Here is a 17,314-nt window from a genome sequence, read left to right as displayed (position 1 = left end):
TTATATAAACTATGACAGATGAGAAATATGATCTAAAAAGTATGTAACACATAACCCTCAATGAAATATGTAGGTTGAGCCGCCTGTCTCGATAGAACCAGTAACTGAAGCAAGCTGTCAAAGTCAAAGTCAACAAATAGATAACGGGTTGTGTGTGTCATCGTGCCCTAACAGCGGTTATTATTTGTTCAAGCATAGAGTTGCCTGGTCCGGGTGTGATAATATACAAAACATTCTCGTACAATTTTCCGAAAACTGGCTCCTGAGCTTGACAGATAATCGGATAATAATGATTTCTTTTTTGAAGTGAATAATAATATTCGGAAGGACTATCTTAAGTAAAGAGATAATCTTAGACCTTCAACGTATGAACAAAATACAGCACCACTAAACGTCCGATTAGAATACACTTGTTTCTGACAGAATATATATTTCTCTTATAGTTCCTCGTAAAATACGTACAGTAAACTATAATGATCACGCTTACAAACATATTGTTTAGTCCCGGCCATTTGTTGTATACATGTTGTATTTATGGTTTTACCGAACTAAGGTTATTACAAACTGAAATTATTGGTCCCGTTGAGTTCGTTATAACGGTAGTATATTGTATGTTCATGTTCATTCATAACGCTAAATACACATCACTGTGGCGTCCTCAATATGGTGAGGACAAGATGCATAACAGTTTCTTTTCAATCCTAAATTTAGAACACGTCAAGCCACGTGACGAGATGTGTTCACTGCACTAACAGACTTGACTTGTGTACTCGAGCAGGTTACAGGTATTCTGAAGAACTGCCGCGAATGGATTTCAGGGTCTTTTCATATGAAGTTGCGGATTGTGACGATTCCTTTTTCTTATTTCATCAAGGTAAGCAAATAACAGTCAAGCCAAGTTTTACAATACTCTACTGCTGGTATTCAAGTAGTAGATTTGGCGTTACAATGACGGAAATATTTATATCCTTTGCCAGTCTATAGCAATTGATCAAATAAGGAAGTATATGGTAAATTTAAGTGTGGAAATACGTTGACAACGGAACCATGTATTATATACGCAGTGGCATGCATTCTGGTGAGACAGTGTTATCTTGTTATGGAAACAGGGGAATCACGTGACCCAAAGCACAGGTAAGTATTGAGTAAATAGCTATCCCGCTATATATTACTATCTGGTACAAAGCCTGCCATTGAAAGAAAATAAACTAAAAACTCAGTGTAAGGAGTCCAGAGTCAACCCTCAATAAGCTGGGAAGTTTGAAGGAAACGAAGTCAACCCCAGCAACTAGCCACTGCTATATACATTTGAGTCAACAAAATGGCGGGATGGCAGTTGGTGCATCGATCGACAGCAGTCGAAGCCAAACTACCACAAAAACAGCTCGGACAATTCCTGGGTGGAGAAGAATACAATTATCATGAAGTGGCCACGTGTAAATTGAAATGCTTTATGTTATAGGAATACGTCAAAAGTAGCCTTGATTGCCTAAGAGACGACTAAAATGCGGTTTGTTAATAAAGAATGTGTTACCCGTTTGACTGAGTGTCATCGTAACCTTTATCAAAATGGGACACGGGTGGCCCGGTCGTCTAATGCGCCGCAAGGTAGTTATGCATATCATGGCCTGTCATACTTCATTCATTTATTATGAATTGGGATATACCGAAAAACTAGCATTAGAATGAGTCAATGGTCTAAAACTTACGAAAAAACAACAGACAGAAACCTGACGCCCAGCCTAACTATTATTAATTCCCACAAGGAAGTTATACCTGTTGTTTATCTGGTCGACCTTCATGCTTGTGTGGGTCGAGGCCCATATCCTCAATACAACGTGACAGTGAAACAATACAAATATTATAAAGTGGGGTTACCGAAATTCGACAACTAACACTAGCTGATGGCCTTGACAGGTTTCCTTAATCACAAATCCAGACACCTTGCCATAAACCACTTGTGTACATGCTAGTGCTATAAACTCCTGGGTCATTTGACTCAACAGACTATACAGCCTTAAACACTATATGAGCGCTTGTCGTACGATTTAAGCCCTAAACAAGTTATTCCTCGGGAATGAGTAGAATCACCCATAGGGGTGAAAGGTAGTCAGAAATTGAGATAAAAATATTTCTATCGACAGCTTGGTATCGGTAATAGTAACTATAAACCCTGACTGAAACTAGCCGCCCCCCCCCCCCTTTACTCACAGTGGGCTACACCCACGCTGTATTCTCGGGAAATACGCCTGACAAGGAAACATTGATAAGTCTGGGTCGATACACTGTGAAAGGGCACATTTCGCTGACATTTGACAAATCTTTATATATCATTTTGCACTAGCTATGTGAATCTATGCGAATTGTAAGCGTCACATATAGTACATTTCCAGAAATAAATAATGTAATTATATTAACATATTATTCTCAGATTGACACAAACTGGATTGACACAAAGGATACATATGTGGATGTATAGTCATTCTATCCTTATATTGGGCAAGTCTAGATCAGCTGACAGTACGCCGGTCTTTTACAGGGACAATTTCTTCGTAGTATTTCTATAATCTTGGAATTATTATTTATACTACTAATCATTGTCTTAGAGACTTGTGTGAGTCTCGTCACGCCGAAGGCCCGGGTTCAATTCCCGACATGGGTGCAATGTGTGAAGCCCATTTTTCTGGTGTCCCCCGCCGTAATATTGCTGGAATTGCTAAAAGCGGCGTAAAACCATACTCACTCACTCACCCTTTTGTGAGTCTTGATTCTGATCTGCCCCATGAAATAGAATCATTTTTGTTAAAACTGAACAAGTTCAAAACATATCAGACTGGCTGACTTGGTTGATGCATGTAACTGTATACCAATTGCGTAGATCGATGCTTATGATATCAATCGCTGGCTTGTCGGCTCCAGACTCGATTATTTACAGACCGCCGCCAAATACCTGGAATATTGCTGAGTGCGGCGTTAAACAACAAACAAACTTCATAATCTATATGTTTTAATTTAGAATATTTTAAATTTAGTAAAATGCCAGATTTGGCTGGTTTACATCTGACTGTCAATTGCCATGCGTGCAACACCGTGAACATCTTGATTCATATTAATGTTTTGAATAATTTGCAAGCAAGAGCTACGGGTATATCCTGGTAAATAATGGTAGAATGTGGCTTTAGGTCAGCCCCTAGTCCTTTTTATACCCCCGGTTCGAAAAACGGGGTGATAAAGTGATCAGCATGTCCGTCCCTCCGTTAGTCGATTTCCGGAACAGACGTGAAAACTGTGAAACATTTTTCATTCTCAAACAAACATGGTACATGTATGAACCAGGGGCTAAAGTGGTGTCATTTGCTATTGTGGGGGCCGGGGGGATTTGTCATCTTAGGATGACTCTTGTCCGTTTCCGGAGCAGAACTCCTAAACCGTTTAATATTGCTTGTTGAAACTTGCTATACTAGATCAGTCTAGTAGTGAACTGGTGCCTTTTGATGTTCGGATATTTATTTGTTTTAGTTATCTTTGTTTTGACAAGTTGGAAACTTGCTGTACAGATAAGTCTAGTGGTGAACTGGTGCCTTTTGAAGATTTGGGAAATTGAAAAATACTGAACAACATTAATTTATTTTCACCACAGACCTGAAGGTATCAATGAACCAAAAGTGCTGTGAAAGTAGCCAAACTCCATTTCTGAACTGCACGAGAACGGGGGCGATGTGTCATGTCTTGATGATTCTTCTTGTATTCATTTTTTGGCATTAGGAGCTCTGTTTTGTATTGAAATATTGTTTACTTTATTGATGTCGTGATGGCTTTGCTCCATACCACGTTAGATAAGGAATATGTGATGAATACTAACTGACAGAACCACATCACTTCACCGGTGGAGCACGATGACGTCACAGGAAACGACCGAATGAGATTGCCAGGTGTGGAGGGGAATCCCCGCGCTATAGACAGATCAACGGTTACACATTTAAACATGGACTAATAAGTATCAAAATCTATAGAATAGTATGTATGAAATTCCTTTGAAATAGTGAGGAAGCAATGTTGTCAGTTCTTTTAGGTTTACATTAGTTGCATAGGTAAAGGAGAAGGTTTTGTTACTGTAAACAGAGTGATAAACTAGGTCACATACCAGCATTGTCCACTGAAGGCACATCAGTTGAGTAAACAAACCTTTGAGGAAGGCAGCGCAGTCCTCTGTATCCACGGGTTAACATAAACACACAAGTACGTTTGTTATTGAAGGTGACATAGGCCCGTCTCTGTAGTTTTGATAGGCTATGTAGTTGATAAACATATAAGCTCTATTTACGTCGTGTAGGCTTCATTTCACGTGTAACCATGCCTGCAGACGGATGGAAAGCATATTTGTCTAGTATTTATTTGAATCCCAAACACCCAGCCTCCTTTTCTGGACCTGCTAAGTTGTATCACATTGTGAAAAAGGAGGGGAAATTTGATATTAGTTTGCATCACATAAAGAAGTGGTTGACATCCCAAGATGCCTATTCGCTTGAGCGACCTTTAAGATACAAGTTCAAGCGGAACAGAGTGGTGGCTTCAGGCCTCAATGCTCGATGGGATATTGACTTGGCTGATGTATCTAATATAGCCTCGGACAATGACGGTGTGAAATACTTACTCATAGCTATAAATGTATTGGACTAAAAAAAATGGACTGAGGAAATCTTTATTATCAGAAGAAGGTTCTATCGTGATGGTATGCCTATCTATCTGTTGAAAGATATGGCTGATGATCCGGTTCAAGGCAGTTTCTATGCAAATGAACTACAGAGAGAGGACAAGCCCGCAGACACAGTGTGGAGAGTGGAGAATGTTTTGAAGAAAAGGAAGCGAGCTGGCGTAAAAGAGGTGTTTGTGAAATGGATGGGTTATCCCAAAAAGTTTAACAGTTGGATCCCAGAAACTGATCTTCAGAGTATATAAGGGTCTTCCTCTTGTTCCAGTGTCAGTTGCATTTCTATCGTCATGGAGTCCACATCGTGTCCTGATTGTGGGAGACAGTTCTCTAAGAAATGATAAAATGCATAGACATAGGAGACAGATGCATTCATATCCTCCTCCTCCTCCTCCTCCTCCAGGAACCTCACCTCCTCCACCTCCTCCTCCCACGTCTCCTCCTCCTCCTCCAGCACTAAAAGAACAGTTCTACTTTACCATTCCATCCAATACTGTGGTGGTGGGTCCAAGTGGAAGTGGCAAGACTATGTTTGTGTACAACATTTTACTACAGAATCGCATCCAACCTGTACCCAATAACATTATCTGGTGTTATACGGAGTGGCAGCCTCTTTATCAGATAATCAGTGGACAGTTACCCTATGTGACGTTTGTGAAGGGGATTCCTTACAACCTGCACGAGGATAACTATCTGGATGCTCGGAATAACAACATGATCGTACTGGATGACCTCATGTCAGAGGCTAAAGATGATAAACGCATCTCCCAACTGTTCACCCGAACCTCTCACCATAAGAATGCTTATGCTTATTATTTTCTTACTGTTACAAAATCTGTTTCCCAGAGGTAAGGAGTCACGTGACATTGCTTTGAATTCTCATTACGTGACACTGTTTAATTCCCCTGTGGACAGACATCAAGTCAACTTGTTTGCCAGGCGCATCTATCCCAACAATACCGGCTGGTTTATGTCTGTGTATTAAGAAGCTGTTGAAAAACCCTATGGCAATCTGACAATCGACTTGCGTCCTACTACCTTGGAATCAGGAAGACTACAACCTTATGTACTTGAAACAGTCAATACCCCACAGCCTATAAAAGAGGAGCAGACTGTCAATCAGTATCATTTGAAGCCAGACACCAGAAGAGATCACATCTCAGAAGTAGCTGCTCCAATGGACAGTGAATCAGAGGACGACACTACTGATACAACTATGCCTTCCTGTGATGAGTGTGGTATTGTGTTTGAAAATAATCATGACCTTCAGCGTCATGTCAGATCGTGCCCTGAGAATGGAGGGGGAACCCTAACGAAACGACTTAAAATTCAGACAGCTGATGAGAGCGATGTTAGACAGCCTACAATGACCTCTAAATTCAGTGAAGCTGATAAAGAGTGGGAGGTGAAAGGCTTAGAATACATGTGGGAACAAACACTAAAAACGTGCAGGGAAGAAATCTGGAACAAGAAAGAAGAGTATGAAGATGAAGGGAAGAGTGAGAGATGGATTGAAAAGAAATTGACGAAGTGCTGGAAAACTACTTTTCTTGAAAGACTCGTGACAGCCATTAGATATATAGGCTACTTTGGAAATGGGCCTCTTTTCAAACCTATTCTAGAGAATATGAAACAGTTAGACCCTGACATGGATCGCAATGAAATGGATCATAAAATAACTCGGTTGGATGAAACCGGTGGTCAAAGATATCCTCTCTTATGTGGACATGTCACTGGCCGAAGATTTAGAACTGGTCAACCAATCTGATGATGACCAAGATAATCATAATGAGGATGAGGATATTTGATAATAATTGAACTATTGTACATTAAAAAACTATTCTGTAATTATGTGACTGTACATATCATATTGTTATATGTTTTGTATTTATGTAATAAAAATATGTATATAGAATATACTAGTTCTTTGTTCTTTTTTTTCTTTTTTTTGCAACCTTTCAGCATTTTATTTGAATTTTACCTGTAGTTTAAACAAGAAGTATGTATGTGAGTGAGTGAGTGAGTATGGTTTTACGTCGCTTTTAGCAATATTCCAGCCATATCACGGCGGAAGACACCAGAAATGGGCTTCACACATTACATTGTATGTCGGGAATTGAACCTGGGTTTTCGGCGTGACAAGCATACGGTTTAACCACTAGGCTACCCGACCGCCCCTGTATGTATGCGAATCAGTCTGTATCATTACTCTGTTACCATGTGGGGTCTATTCACATCAATCACACTATTATCAATTGTGTACTGTCTTGTAAATATAACTTTTTGAGTTGAAGTTTCATAAAACAATCACAAACGCAATGGATATATTTAACATATTTATTCAACAATAAGTATTCATAACAACATATAATTATACAATTAACACAATATATATCATTTTCATTCAACACATCTGTACAATGGACATATATAAGTGTCTTTAAGAATAAACATAATCAATAAAGATTGACATTGAACCATTAGTAATGTAGCATGAATATTCAAACAATTTAAAATCGGTATTTACAATATAACATTGCTGGGTAAATCTAACACTGTTGAGTCATACTACGTCATACACAAAGGGTAGATATGTAATGGTTTTTCTTAAGAACCAATTTTATAATGACCATGGGCCAGTGTGTGGATTCCATCATTGAGGACATATCTCTTATCATCAAAAGGGGAGAGGCTGATTCTATTGATAGAAGCTGTGTACAGTTGATGATCTCGACTTTGAATTTGTTTCACCTGGTGCATTAATTGCTTCTCTTTAAAGAGACACTGTTTGTACAAAGCATGTCGAAGTTGTTTATCATGAACAGTTTCAGAAATACCCTTGGCTCTTGGGTGTTGTATTTCATTTGATTTTTCTACTTCTTTTCCATCCTTCACTACTACTTCCTTTTCCAAAGCAAACATTAAGTACATTTTAGGTCTTAGGCCTACAAACTCCAACATGTTCACCCCAGCAAGTTCATCTTTCAATTTTCCCAGAACGTTTTCATTAGTTTTGGAATATAGGGGATGGTTAGATTTATACATGCTGGTGTCAAACAGATCAATATTTGCTTGTATTTCAGCAGTCAGGTCATGGGTTTCTATTTCATAACACAGCGAGTCAGTGTCAGTAAAACAGAGCTGGGCTTTCTCTCCATAGTTACGTTTGATAAAATTATAATGAAAGTAGTACATATGGATCTTTGAGAGATCCAAAATGGAAAAGCCAGCATAGTGGGGTTGATTCAAAAACAGTGTTGTCTTTTTCAAGTGAACAGCAGCCAAATCTGGATTAAAAATTTTGAAAGCATCAAATGTTGGTTTAGCACAGAGTTTCTTTAGACGTTTGGCTGAATTCACCAGTTCAACATTGACATGTTTTCGGACATTCATCATGGAACGACCAAAACAAGAATTGTTCATCAATTTGAAAAACGCTTTGTCTGTTTTATTTGAAGATTGTTTACGTTTCTCTGTGTTGAAATAAATGAAAGGTTCTAGCCATGTTGACTGCTTAAACTGAATGACTCTATGAATTTTGCTTAGAACCATGCCTTGATTCAGATAAAACTGTAAATTTCTGTAATGAATAACATATTTCTGTTTGTTTAACAAGTTCGGTACAAGCTTTCTACATGGTGTTCCCTTAATGTTTAAGCCAACTTTCAAATCCTGAGAATATTTAGAAAGCATGTCATGTGTCACTGTCATAGACTGGGGTGCTAAAGGGTAGTCACTGTGACTGTCATGTAAACCAGATGGGTAGTCAAGGTCAACCTCAAGAATGAAACCTATATCTGCGTCAGCTGGAATATTCCTTATATCTAAATGCTCAAAGTTATCTACCCACTGGAAATCTCGCTCAGGGAGGGCTTGGCACATAGCTCACCCATAAAGATTATTCGCGTCAAAGTAAATAAGGTGTCTATTCGGTTCATCAGTTTTGTAATGTTTCTGACCTGGTAGGTTTGATTCAGAATACTTTTTGGATACTATGCTGATACCACCCCTGAGTCCTGACTCTATCATGAGCAGCATTTCCACATCTGTCAGCCGCTCTAGCTCTACATTTCCCATTTTCAACATTGCATCCCATCCAAACCCAGGTAGCGTGTAATAGTGTCCTGGATCTAATTGGTAGTTTTCTAAAGCTGTTCTTCTAAAGTTTTCAAACACATCAGCCAAAAGTAAAACGTCAGTTAGCATGTACAAGTCATGATACTGCCCCATGTCCTGAATGTGGAATGTAGACCACTCATTTTGTGCATGGTCATAATATTCATCAGAGATGGAACTATCTGATAAGCTATTGTAAAAATCCTCTTTTTCGGGAAGTTATTTCATTTCAAATTTTGTTTCATCACCCATGAAATCATAAGGATATACTCCCTTTCTCAATAATAGCTCTACCTGAGTTGGATCTGCAAATTCATGCCTTAAATGGATAAATTTGGAAGGGTCTTTTTTCTTTAGATTTTCAACAAGTTTTCCCAGAGAGGATTGAAGAAACTGACATGAATCAATGAACCTCAAATGGCCGATGGAAAATGAAATGTATTTCTCCATGTTTTTTGCCAAACAACTCAGCTTCTGTTTTACAGACTTGTCTAACTGTTTCATGATCAGATGACTGTCATAACCACGGAGGTTGTGAAATATCACAGGGATAAAGAATTCTTCCCTTGGAAAACTATGTTTACCTTTCACCTTTCTAAACTGAAATTGCAGATTACATTTTTGATGGGCAGCCCCTGGATAGTTATACCCCTCTTCTAAATGGTCGTGGTCACGAATCTTGATAGACTCTTCATCAAAGGGTTTCTGACAAATATGACATGTATCTGCCATTTGAAATGCTAACTCATCAGTTTCAATCATTTTTAAAATTTCAGGAACTTTAAACTTTTCATAGAAAGATGTGCTTCATCCAACAAGCATTCAATAAAATGCGAAATGACTACAGGGCCTCTATAGGTCACTGCAGGTTTTGTACCAGTAGGTTTTGAACAGACCACTTTGTAACAGAACCCGGAAGGCTCATGTTTCTGATAAACAGTCGTGTTTGATGTGTTATTTTCAGTTTGTTTAACTTTCCTGGTGATTGCCTCAAAATCTGCATAAATAACATAGGAGACTTTTAGCTGTTTCTGAACAGATAAAAATCTAATCCATTTGTTGTGTTCACTGGGTAATCTCATTTTCTGGGCATTATGATCTGAACAATAGAAGGCATGATCATCTCACAAATTCTGCCGGATAAAACCATGCAGACAGCGTCTACAATAGAATGTTTTTCCATCATGTTTGGTTCTGCCATAAGATGGCTGAAATTTCGAATGAGACAAAAATGTCTCTTTTCTCCTTCAGTTAGGAGCAATAGGTCAACAGTTCTATCAAATGGTTGCCTACTGATATGGAGAGGAAACACACCATCTTTCGCCTCGTAGACAAATACATTGACAGAAATGTGGTTTTGTTGTTCAAATTTGGAAACTTGAGAGAGGGGTATTGGTATGTCAATACCATTCAGGTCTAGCTCGGATTCATACCCTACATACTTTGTCACTCGATTTGCATTATCTTTATAGGAAACAGGATGTAGGGAAGAACGAATAGACCAAACAAAGAATTTCTGATAATTATTTTTTACATTTAAGATTGCTGTCTTATTTTGTAAGTACTTTGGCAGTGGAATGTAAGAGCTGGATGACAGGGGTACATATTCTGCTGTATTTACTTCCAAATGCACTATATGATCTAAAATCCAACCACTTCCCTCGGACTGAAATTCCTGTGTTGATGTATATAAATTTTGAAACGCCTGAGCTATTTGATCATCAATTTCCGAAAAATTATGAGTCCAAAAGTTTGTAGACTTCACGACCGAATCAGCTAAATAACTATCGTTATTTTCGTCATATTTGACATACTTTAACTTAAGGGTAAGAAACCATTTCATACCTTTCTGATGTTCTAAAAAGTCATGTAATATCTCAATGATATTGGTTCGTTCATCAGCAAAGAATTGCAGAATATCTACATGGTTGACATCACTCGGAGTCAGTGTTGTTGTCCTCAGTGATCCCGCGAGAGCCGACCTTCCCCCAACCTGATTACCTCTCGACAGGTATCACTCTCGTCTGTTAACACATCTATTGCATTCATCCACTCGTTGACTGTATAGCCGCTCAGGGGCAGGAGATGCACTCACGACCTTTCTTATCACAGCTCTCACAGAGGAGTTTTCCAGATAAAATACACTTGAAATGACCACACCAATTGCATGTATCGTATCTTGCAGGGGAAGGGAGTTTTCAGGGGGAGAGGAAAACCGAAGACGTTTCTTTGGAGACTGATTATCTTCTTGGGCTGGCCTTTTCCGGTTACATTGATGTCTTTGTAAGCTATCACGTCTGCTAAACATGACCAAACAATTCTCACACTGAAAGTTTTCCTTGGAGTGCACTGTACGCTTATGTCTCATTAAAGTGAAATTACTTTTGAAGACTTGGTTACAAAGATCGTTTTTGTGAGAAGTGCTGCGTTGTGTCTGGTCATTGTTGTTAGGAAGTTGTTTGGACATCAGATCGATTCTCTTCAAGTTTACATCGGGATCATTGGTAAAGTTGTTAGCAGTGGCCCAAAACTCAAGGTCATAGAGAGACTTTACATTTTCAAGGAAGTCTTTTTTTGGTGTCCATTCTGTTTGTAAAGATATAAAAGAAATGATTCTTATTTCTATAAATATGTTTTTCTTGCTTGTATTTTTTTTTCATATCTTACACTCAACGGAATACACATGACACTTCATAGAGTATTATGTATAATGAATTACTGTAAATACATATGAATGCGTTTGTTATTCAGTTTTTAAATTCAGGATGAAAACTTTTTTGTAACTCAAACCATAGCAATTGTGATTTACGGCCTAACGGAGAGGAAAACTGCCTGTGTAAACTATGCGACACATTGTATTAACATACCACACACCTGTATGGTTAAATAGCCGAGCCGGGTGTAGAAAGCTTGATATGCTTGAGAGTGTTCTAGACACGTCCTTCTCTGTCAACTGTTTGTTGCAAAACTGATGCTTAAATAGAGCGCGCAGCCGTTATCAATAGGCAAACGCTCTCCCCACACACAGTGTTTACTCAGGTGTGACCTATATCCTACCCACATAATGTCAACTGACTGCCGCCAAATGACGCTTAAATTCAGCCCACAGCCGTTATCAATTAGGTAGACCCTCTCCCTGCTTGTATACACAGTGTCTCGCGTATGTGATAGCTGGTGATACTGATAGAATACATGGTTTAAATATGTGATAATATCTTAATTCTACAGATTCACTCAAATTGTATTGAATAAAACATGTCAGTGTTAGTTTGTATTTCTACATAGCATTAAACTATTTGGATATTTCTAACATGAATACTACATCCCCTATTGTATACTGCACTAACTGTATAGGGTTCATGGCTCACACACAACAAATCTAGTCAGGATAGTGTGACCTACTTTCACGCGGGGATTCCCCTCCACACCTGGCAATCTCATTCGGGTCGTTTCCTGTGACGTCATCGTGCACCACCTGTGAAGTGATCTGGTTCTGTCAGTTAGTATTCATCAAATATGTACATGTAAAGTGAAACTTGACTTTCAGTTGAAATTAAATGCTAAAATTATTTGTGGTAGCGATAATATTTTACAAATGTTTCCACAAAATTATCAAGTTATCGTTTACCTGTGCATGATGTTATATATTTCCTTCAGCTTTAAATGCAAACCTTGGAGAGCTACTCACGCTGGTCACATGCAGAGTACCTGATGTAGCTAGCTGGTGTTGTCATCTGGTCAGAATATCCTCCTACTCTAATGGGCAGTGACAGGCACTGGCTGTAAACAGGGCGGAGTTATGTTATTGGAGAGATAAGGGTGGGGTAATATGTCACATGATTTGGCCCCTTTCTCTGCGAAATGCACAGGAGTAAACTGCTTCTGAGTCTAGACGGTACTGTTTCAATGTTGTGAGTGGGGCGGCGGACTCCTGGGCATTGAGCATGGACAGTGCTGAAGATATTTGCAAGACCACTACCTCTTTGATGGGTCCCGTGAAGATCCGAGGTAGAATAGGTCTTCAGCAATCCATGTGTGCTGTTAAGGGCGCCTATGCTTCTCGTAAGAGGCGACTAACGGTGTCGGGTGGTCAGGCTCGCTCACTTGGTTGATGCATGTCATCGACCCCAATTGTGTGGGGTCAGTATACTGTGTCTGAGTTGGGCATTTATGTTAAACTGCGACATGATATCTCACGGGGCTAACACTGTAAATCGGAATCAGTCCGGACTAGTACAAGCAGCCAAACACACACGCGCATGCACGTCGCTATATAAGTGCAATAATCTTGGACGCGACGTTAATCCCCATTTCATCTCACCTCGATTCACCTCATTACATAGATGCTAATGGTATGTGTGTGCCCCTGGAGCAGTCAGGTGGCATTTGTGCTGAGGGGACTTGGTCTCAACTTTGTCTTTCAGTATTAGAGGGGACATATGAACATAGATTACTAATAAGCCATTTGATATTCCACCAAATGCGAGGAGATGCACACAGAATCAAAAGGGTCTGCTTGTTGTTGACCTTGGATCAGAGGTTACTCACAAAATCCCAGCCGGATCAGGCGCGGCACCTATATCTAGTTCTTTGCCCTCAATGCACAACTGAACAAATCCCAATGTATGTATACCAAAGAAGCTGGCAACAGCAGTCGCATACTGTACGTTTTTATAGGTTCCTGGTCATTCCTGGGTGGTATGCTGAACGATATCCAAGATTCGACGAAAATAGTATTTTGTGGGTATGGGATACGTACACATGTGACTCCCGACGCAGTTGGAAGCGGAAGTCTTGTTTTGGAAGGCTAACATGATGCCAAAGCAGCGTCCACCAGATTGAATGCCTCTTCATGCATTCCCCACTGAAAACGTTTTGACTGGTTTGTTTGATTGAGCAAGGCTGTCCGAATCCGGATCTTTACTTCAGATGACTTAGGGAATGGTGTTCTTACCACTGACCACAGGGGAGATTCCATTTGACATTTTATCGAACTGATCATCACTCCCTGCTGAGCTGTAAATCCCCGTGTATCCTTCGAGGTCCCCTTCCAAGACAACAATTGAAAGAGTACGTTACTCAGCCATTTAAAAAAAAGATATCCCGATTGAGGGAGCTGTAATTTAAAACAATTGATTTAATTTTCCGTGGCACTATATTGTTCATGTGAAGTTTACACAACAGACGGCATTTTAATGTTAATGGACGGTAGGCCGGCACATGGCCGCGAAACTGACATTCTTAAGCATATTTTTTTTAATTTGAAGTTTACACGATATACGGCTTTTCAATTGGACGAGAGGTCGGTCACATGACCGCGTATGAACGACACAATTTGACCTTCATACGTTTTTCACGAGATGGTGTTCTTGAAATGACGTAAGCACTGACGGACTACTTCCACATTCCTGGGGAAAACCCCTGGAATTCCCTAGCATGAAAACATACATAAGCGTTCTTTCTGATCATTTAGAACCTATATTCTTGGTCTCATCGCTTCAGTATATATTGACAAATGTCGGAGAGCGTGACTGCGTGATGGTTCACGAATACCCTCGCTGCGGCCTATCCTAATGAACAAACGAAGAAATGCACATCTAAACTATCGTAGTATCGACTCAATCCGTGCCTAGGCTGACATTGCAATCTATGAATTTACCTTAGTGTCTGTTTGACGCATCTTTATTCACCATTCAAAGATCGGCTAGTTGATCAATTATGACTTACACATGTAACCGCCACAGGAACTGAATATCTTGACACATGTTCACATGTTTTTCAGGTTGTATTCTTGAAATGACGTTAACACAGACGACTGCAAACGATTTCTAAAGTTGCACTCGCCGTATCCTACAACCTTAACGACACAGTCGATCAGTGTCTCCCATAACACATTCTGGCAGGGTGCTTATATGTAGCGGGTTGCTCATATGTAGCGGGGTGCTTATATGTAGCAGGGTGCTCATATGTAGCGGGGTTATTATATGTAGTGGGGTGCTCATATGTAGCAGGGTGCTTATATGTAGCGGGGTGATTATATGTAGCAGGGTGCTCATATGTAGCGGGGTGCTTATATGTAGCGGGGTGATTATATGTAGCGGGGTGCTCATATGTAGCGGGGTGCTCATATGTAGCGGGGTGCTCATATGTAGCGGGGTTCTCATATGTAGCGGGGTGCTTATATGTAGCGGGGTGCTCATATGTAGCGGGGTGCTTATATGTAGTGACATAAGCATTGTGTGACAGCTTGCTTAGGGTGTTCGTATCAGTCTGGATACTTACAAGAACTCCGATCCCGTGGATAGTTACAGGTGAATATGTAACATATATTTATCACTTTTAGAAAGATATAATAACTAGATGTACATGTTAATTATATTTTGTAGACTGATACATAACATGACTGAACCAGTCATTATACATGTGCAAAGTCACAATTTGAAACACGTTGTCAGATTATACTAAAACTCACATCAAATGAATATTCAAAGAAAGAAGATGCCAATTATTAGTAATTAACTGATTAGGGTTAAACATTGTGTTGTTTCTTCAACCATCCATTCATTGATAAGGTTCAGGGTCGTATGCAGCAGTTAATGGTTCACGATATCGCTTTTTTTAATAAAGAAAACATAAGTTGAAGCGTTTTCATTTTCAGCGCCGAGTCTTGACCTTCCTGCTGCAAATGAGAGTAACATACAGCAGTCCATTTGTCCTGGAGCCTTAACAAAAAGTATTTAGATATAGTATAAAACGATTTGATCGTGCCTACATTGAAGTTGACTGAAACTTTGTCTTTACTCAAACATATAAAAATCAGAAGGGATGTGTACATAGTCAGAAAGAAATGCAAACATTAGCGACTTGTACGTTAACGCTCCAAGTTTAACCATGAAATTTTATTATTAATGTCATAAAAAAAATTTCACGTTTCACAATTCCACGGGCCCGGGTAGTTCTGTGGATACCTGGTCCTATTCAGTACCCACCCGATCCGAGTACCCGTAACATCCTACCCTCATCTTAGTAACTTGGTGGTGTTTGTGTTTGCAAACATGTTTTAGAATAAGAATCTAAGCTTTCATTGTTATTGCTCGTGAGAAAGCCCGCACTCTATTGCCTGGCTGCTCCTTGACGAGACAGTCGGAGGTTGTATTCAAACGTCAATTTACAACCAGCAACGCCTTTTTGTCAATGTTGAATGTCGATAGCATGCAAAGTTCAAGTATGAATGTACACGTTACTCCACTCGTCCCACTCCACTCGCCTCGTGACCAGTGAAGATCCGGGGTAGAATAGGTCTTCAGCAACCCATGCTTGCCGTAAAAGTAGACTATGCTTTTCCTAAGAGGCGACTAACGGGATCGGGTGGTCAGGCTCGCTGACTTGGTTGATGCATGCCATCGATCCCAATTGCGTGGATCGATGTTCATGATGTAAATCACTGGATTGTCTGGTCCAGACTTCGATTACTGAGAGACTGCAATCATACAGCTGGAATATTGCTGAGTGCAGCGTAAAACAACAAACCAAAACCAGAAAAAAATCACTCGCCTTGCTCGATGGATTCGAACCCACAATCATAGGTTTCCTGCGTGCCCAAGGAACGCAACTCTGCACAGTAAATCGCGGCGCCTCAGACGACTTGGCCCCCCGTGCCCCCCGTGCCCCCGCCCCCCGTGCCCCCCGTGCCCCCCGTGCCCCCCGTGCCCCCCGTATATATTGACTTGTTCTCGTCGCTATGTTGCTAATGCCGTTGCAACGTTACATTTTAACTCACTCACTCACTATATCGACGCTTTGTTGACAAAGCACAGCGGGACGATTATAACGGCGTAGAAACTGTAGTAGTATAGGTATTGGGGGTTCTGGCTCACTTCCACTGGAGCCGGATTCATATACCTATACTGCTACTACAGGTAGCATTTTTTATGCGTAAATGACTATGCGATTCAATGATAGTCATAAGATTAAGTTAAATTGACCACCACCTGGAGTCTATGATATAAATTTTTATAGGTAATGGGGGTTCTGGACCACTTCCACAGGAGCCGGATTCATACTGCTACTACAGATGGAATTTTTTATGCCAAAATGATTATGCGATTCAACGATAGTCATGAGTTGTATTAAACGAAACATCAATATTAATTAATAATGAATAAAATTTACTATAGCCCACGAGGATATTGGAAAGGTGTAGGAGCAATAAAAAAATTAGCCACCGCGGCTAAGGTATCTAAAGATGTGGCCAAGGATTGGTTAAAGAAACAAGCGTTGTGGCAAATATATTTACTGGCACCGCATTATATACCGAGGAAGAAGTTTGATATTTCTACGACGAATGAAGTTCATCAGGCTGACCTCTTGTTTCTTCCTCACGATAAGGTAAAACGCAAAACGTATAAATACGCTTTAACAGTAGTGGATGTGGCTAGTCGATACAAAGAGGCTGAGCCATTAACCTCGAAAGATTTAACAGAAGTA

General features: G+C 39.9%; 1 long non-coding RNA gene and 1 pseudogene across 1 annotated transcript in view; one reads left to right on the top strand and one right to left on the bottom strand.

Annotated features, from left to right (window-relative positions):
- LOC139477217 (uncharacterized) overlaps positions 1-17,314 on the top strand; it is a 136,205-nt gene that overhangs the window by 43,414 nt on the left and 75,477 nt on the right. The gene's annotated exons all lie outside the window — the stretch shown is intronic.
- On the bottom strand, positions 4,947-12,292 carry LOC139477224 (uncharacterized; annotated as a pseudogene).

Source organism: Haliotis cracherodii, unplaced genomic scaffold (assembly GCF_022045235.1).
Source record: "Haliotis cracherodii isolate W230 unplaced genomic scaffold, xgHalCrac1.p SCAF_32, whole genome shotgun sequence".
NCBI classification, from domain to species: domain Eukaryota; kingdom Metazoa; phylum Mollusca; class Gastropoda; order Lepetellida; family Haliotidae; genus Haliotis; species Haliotis cracherodii.
Note: the sequence above shows the minus strand (reverse complement) of the source record. Positions and strands in the feature narration are given on the sequence as shown.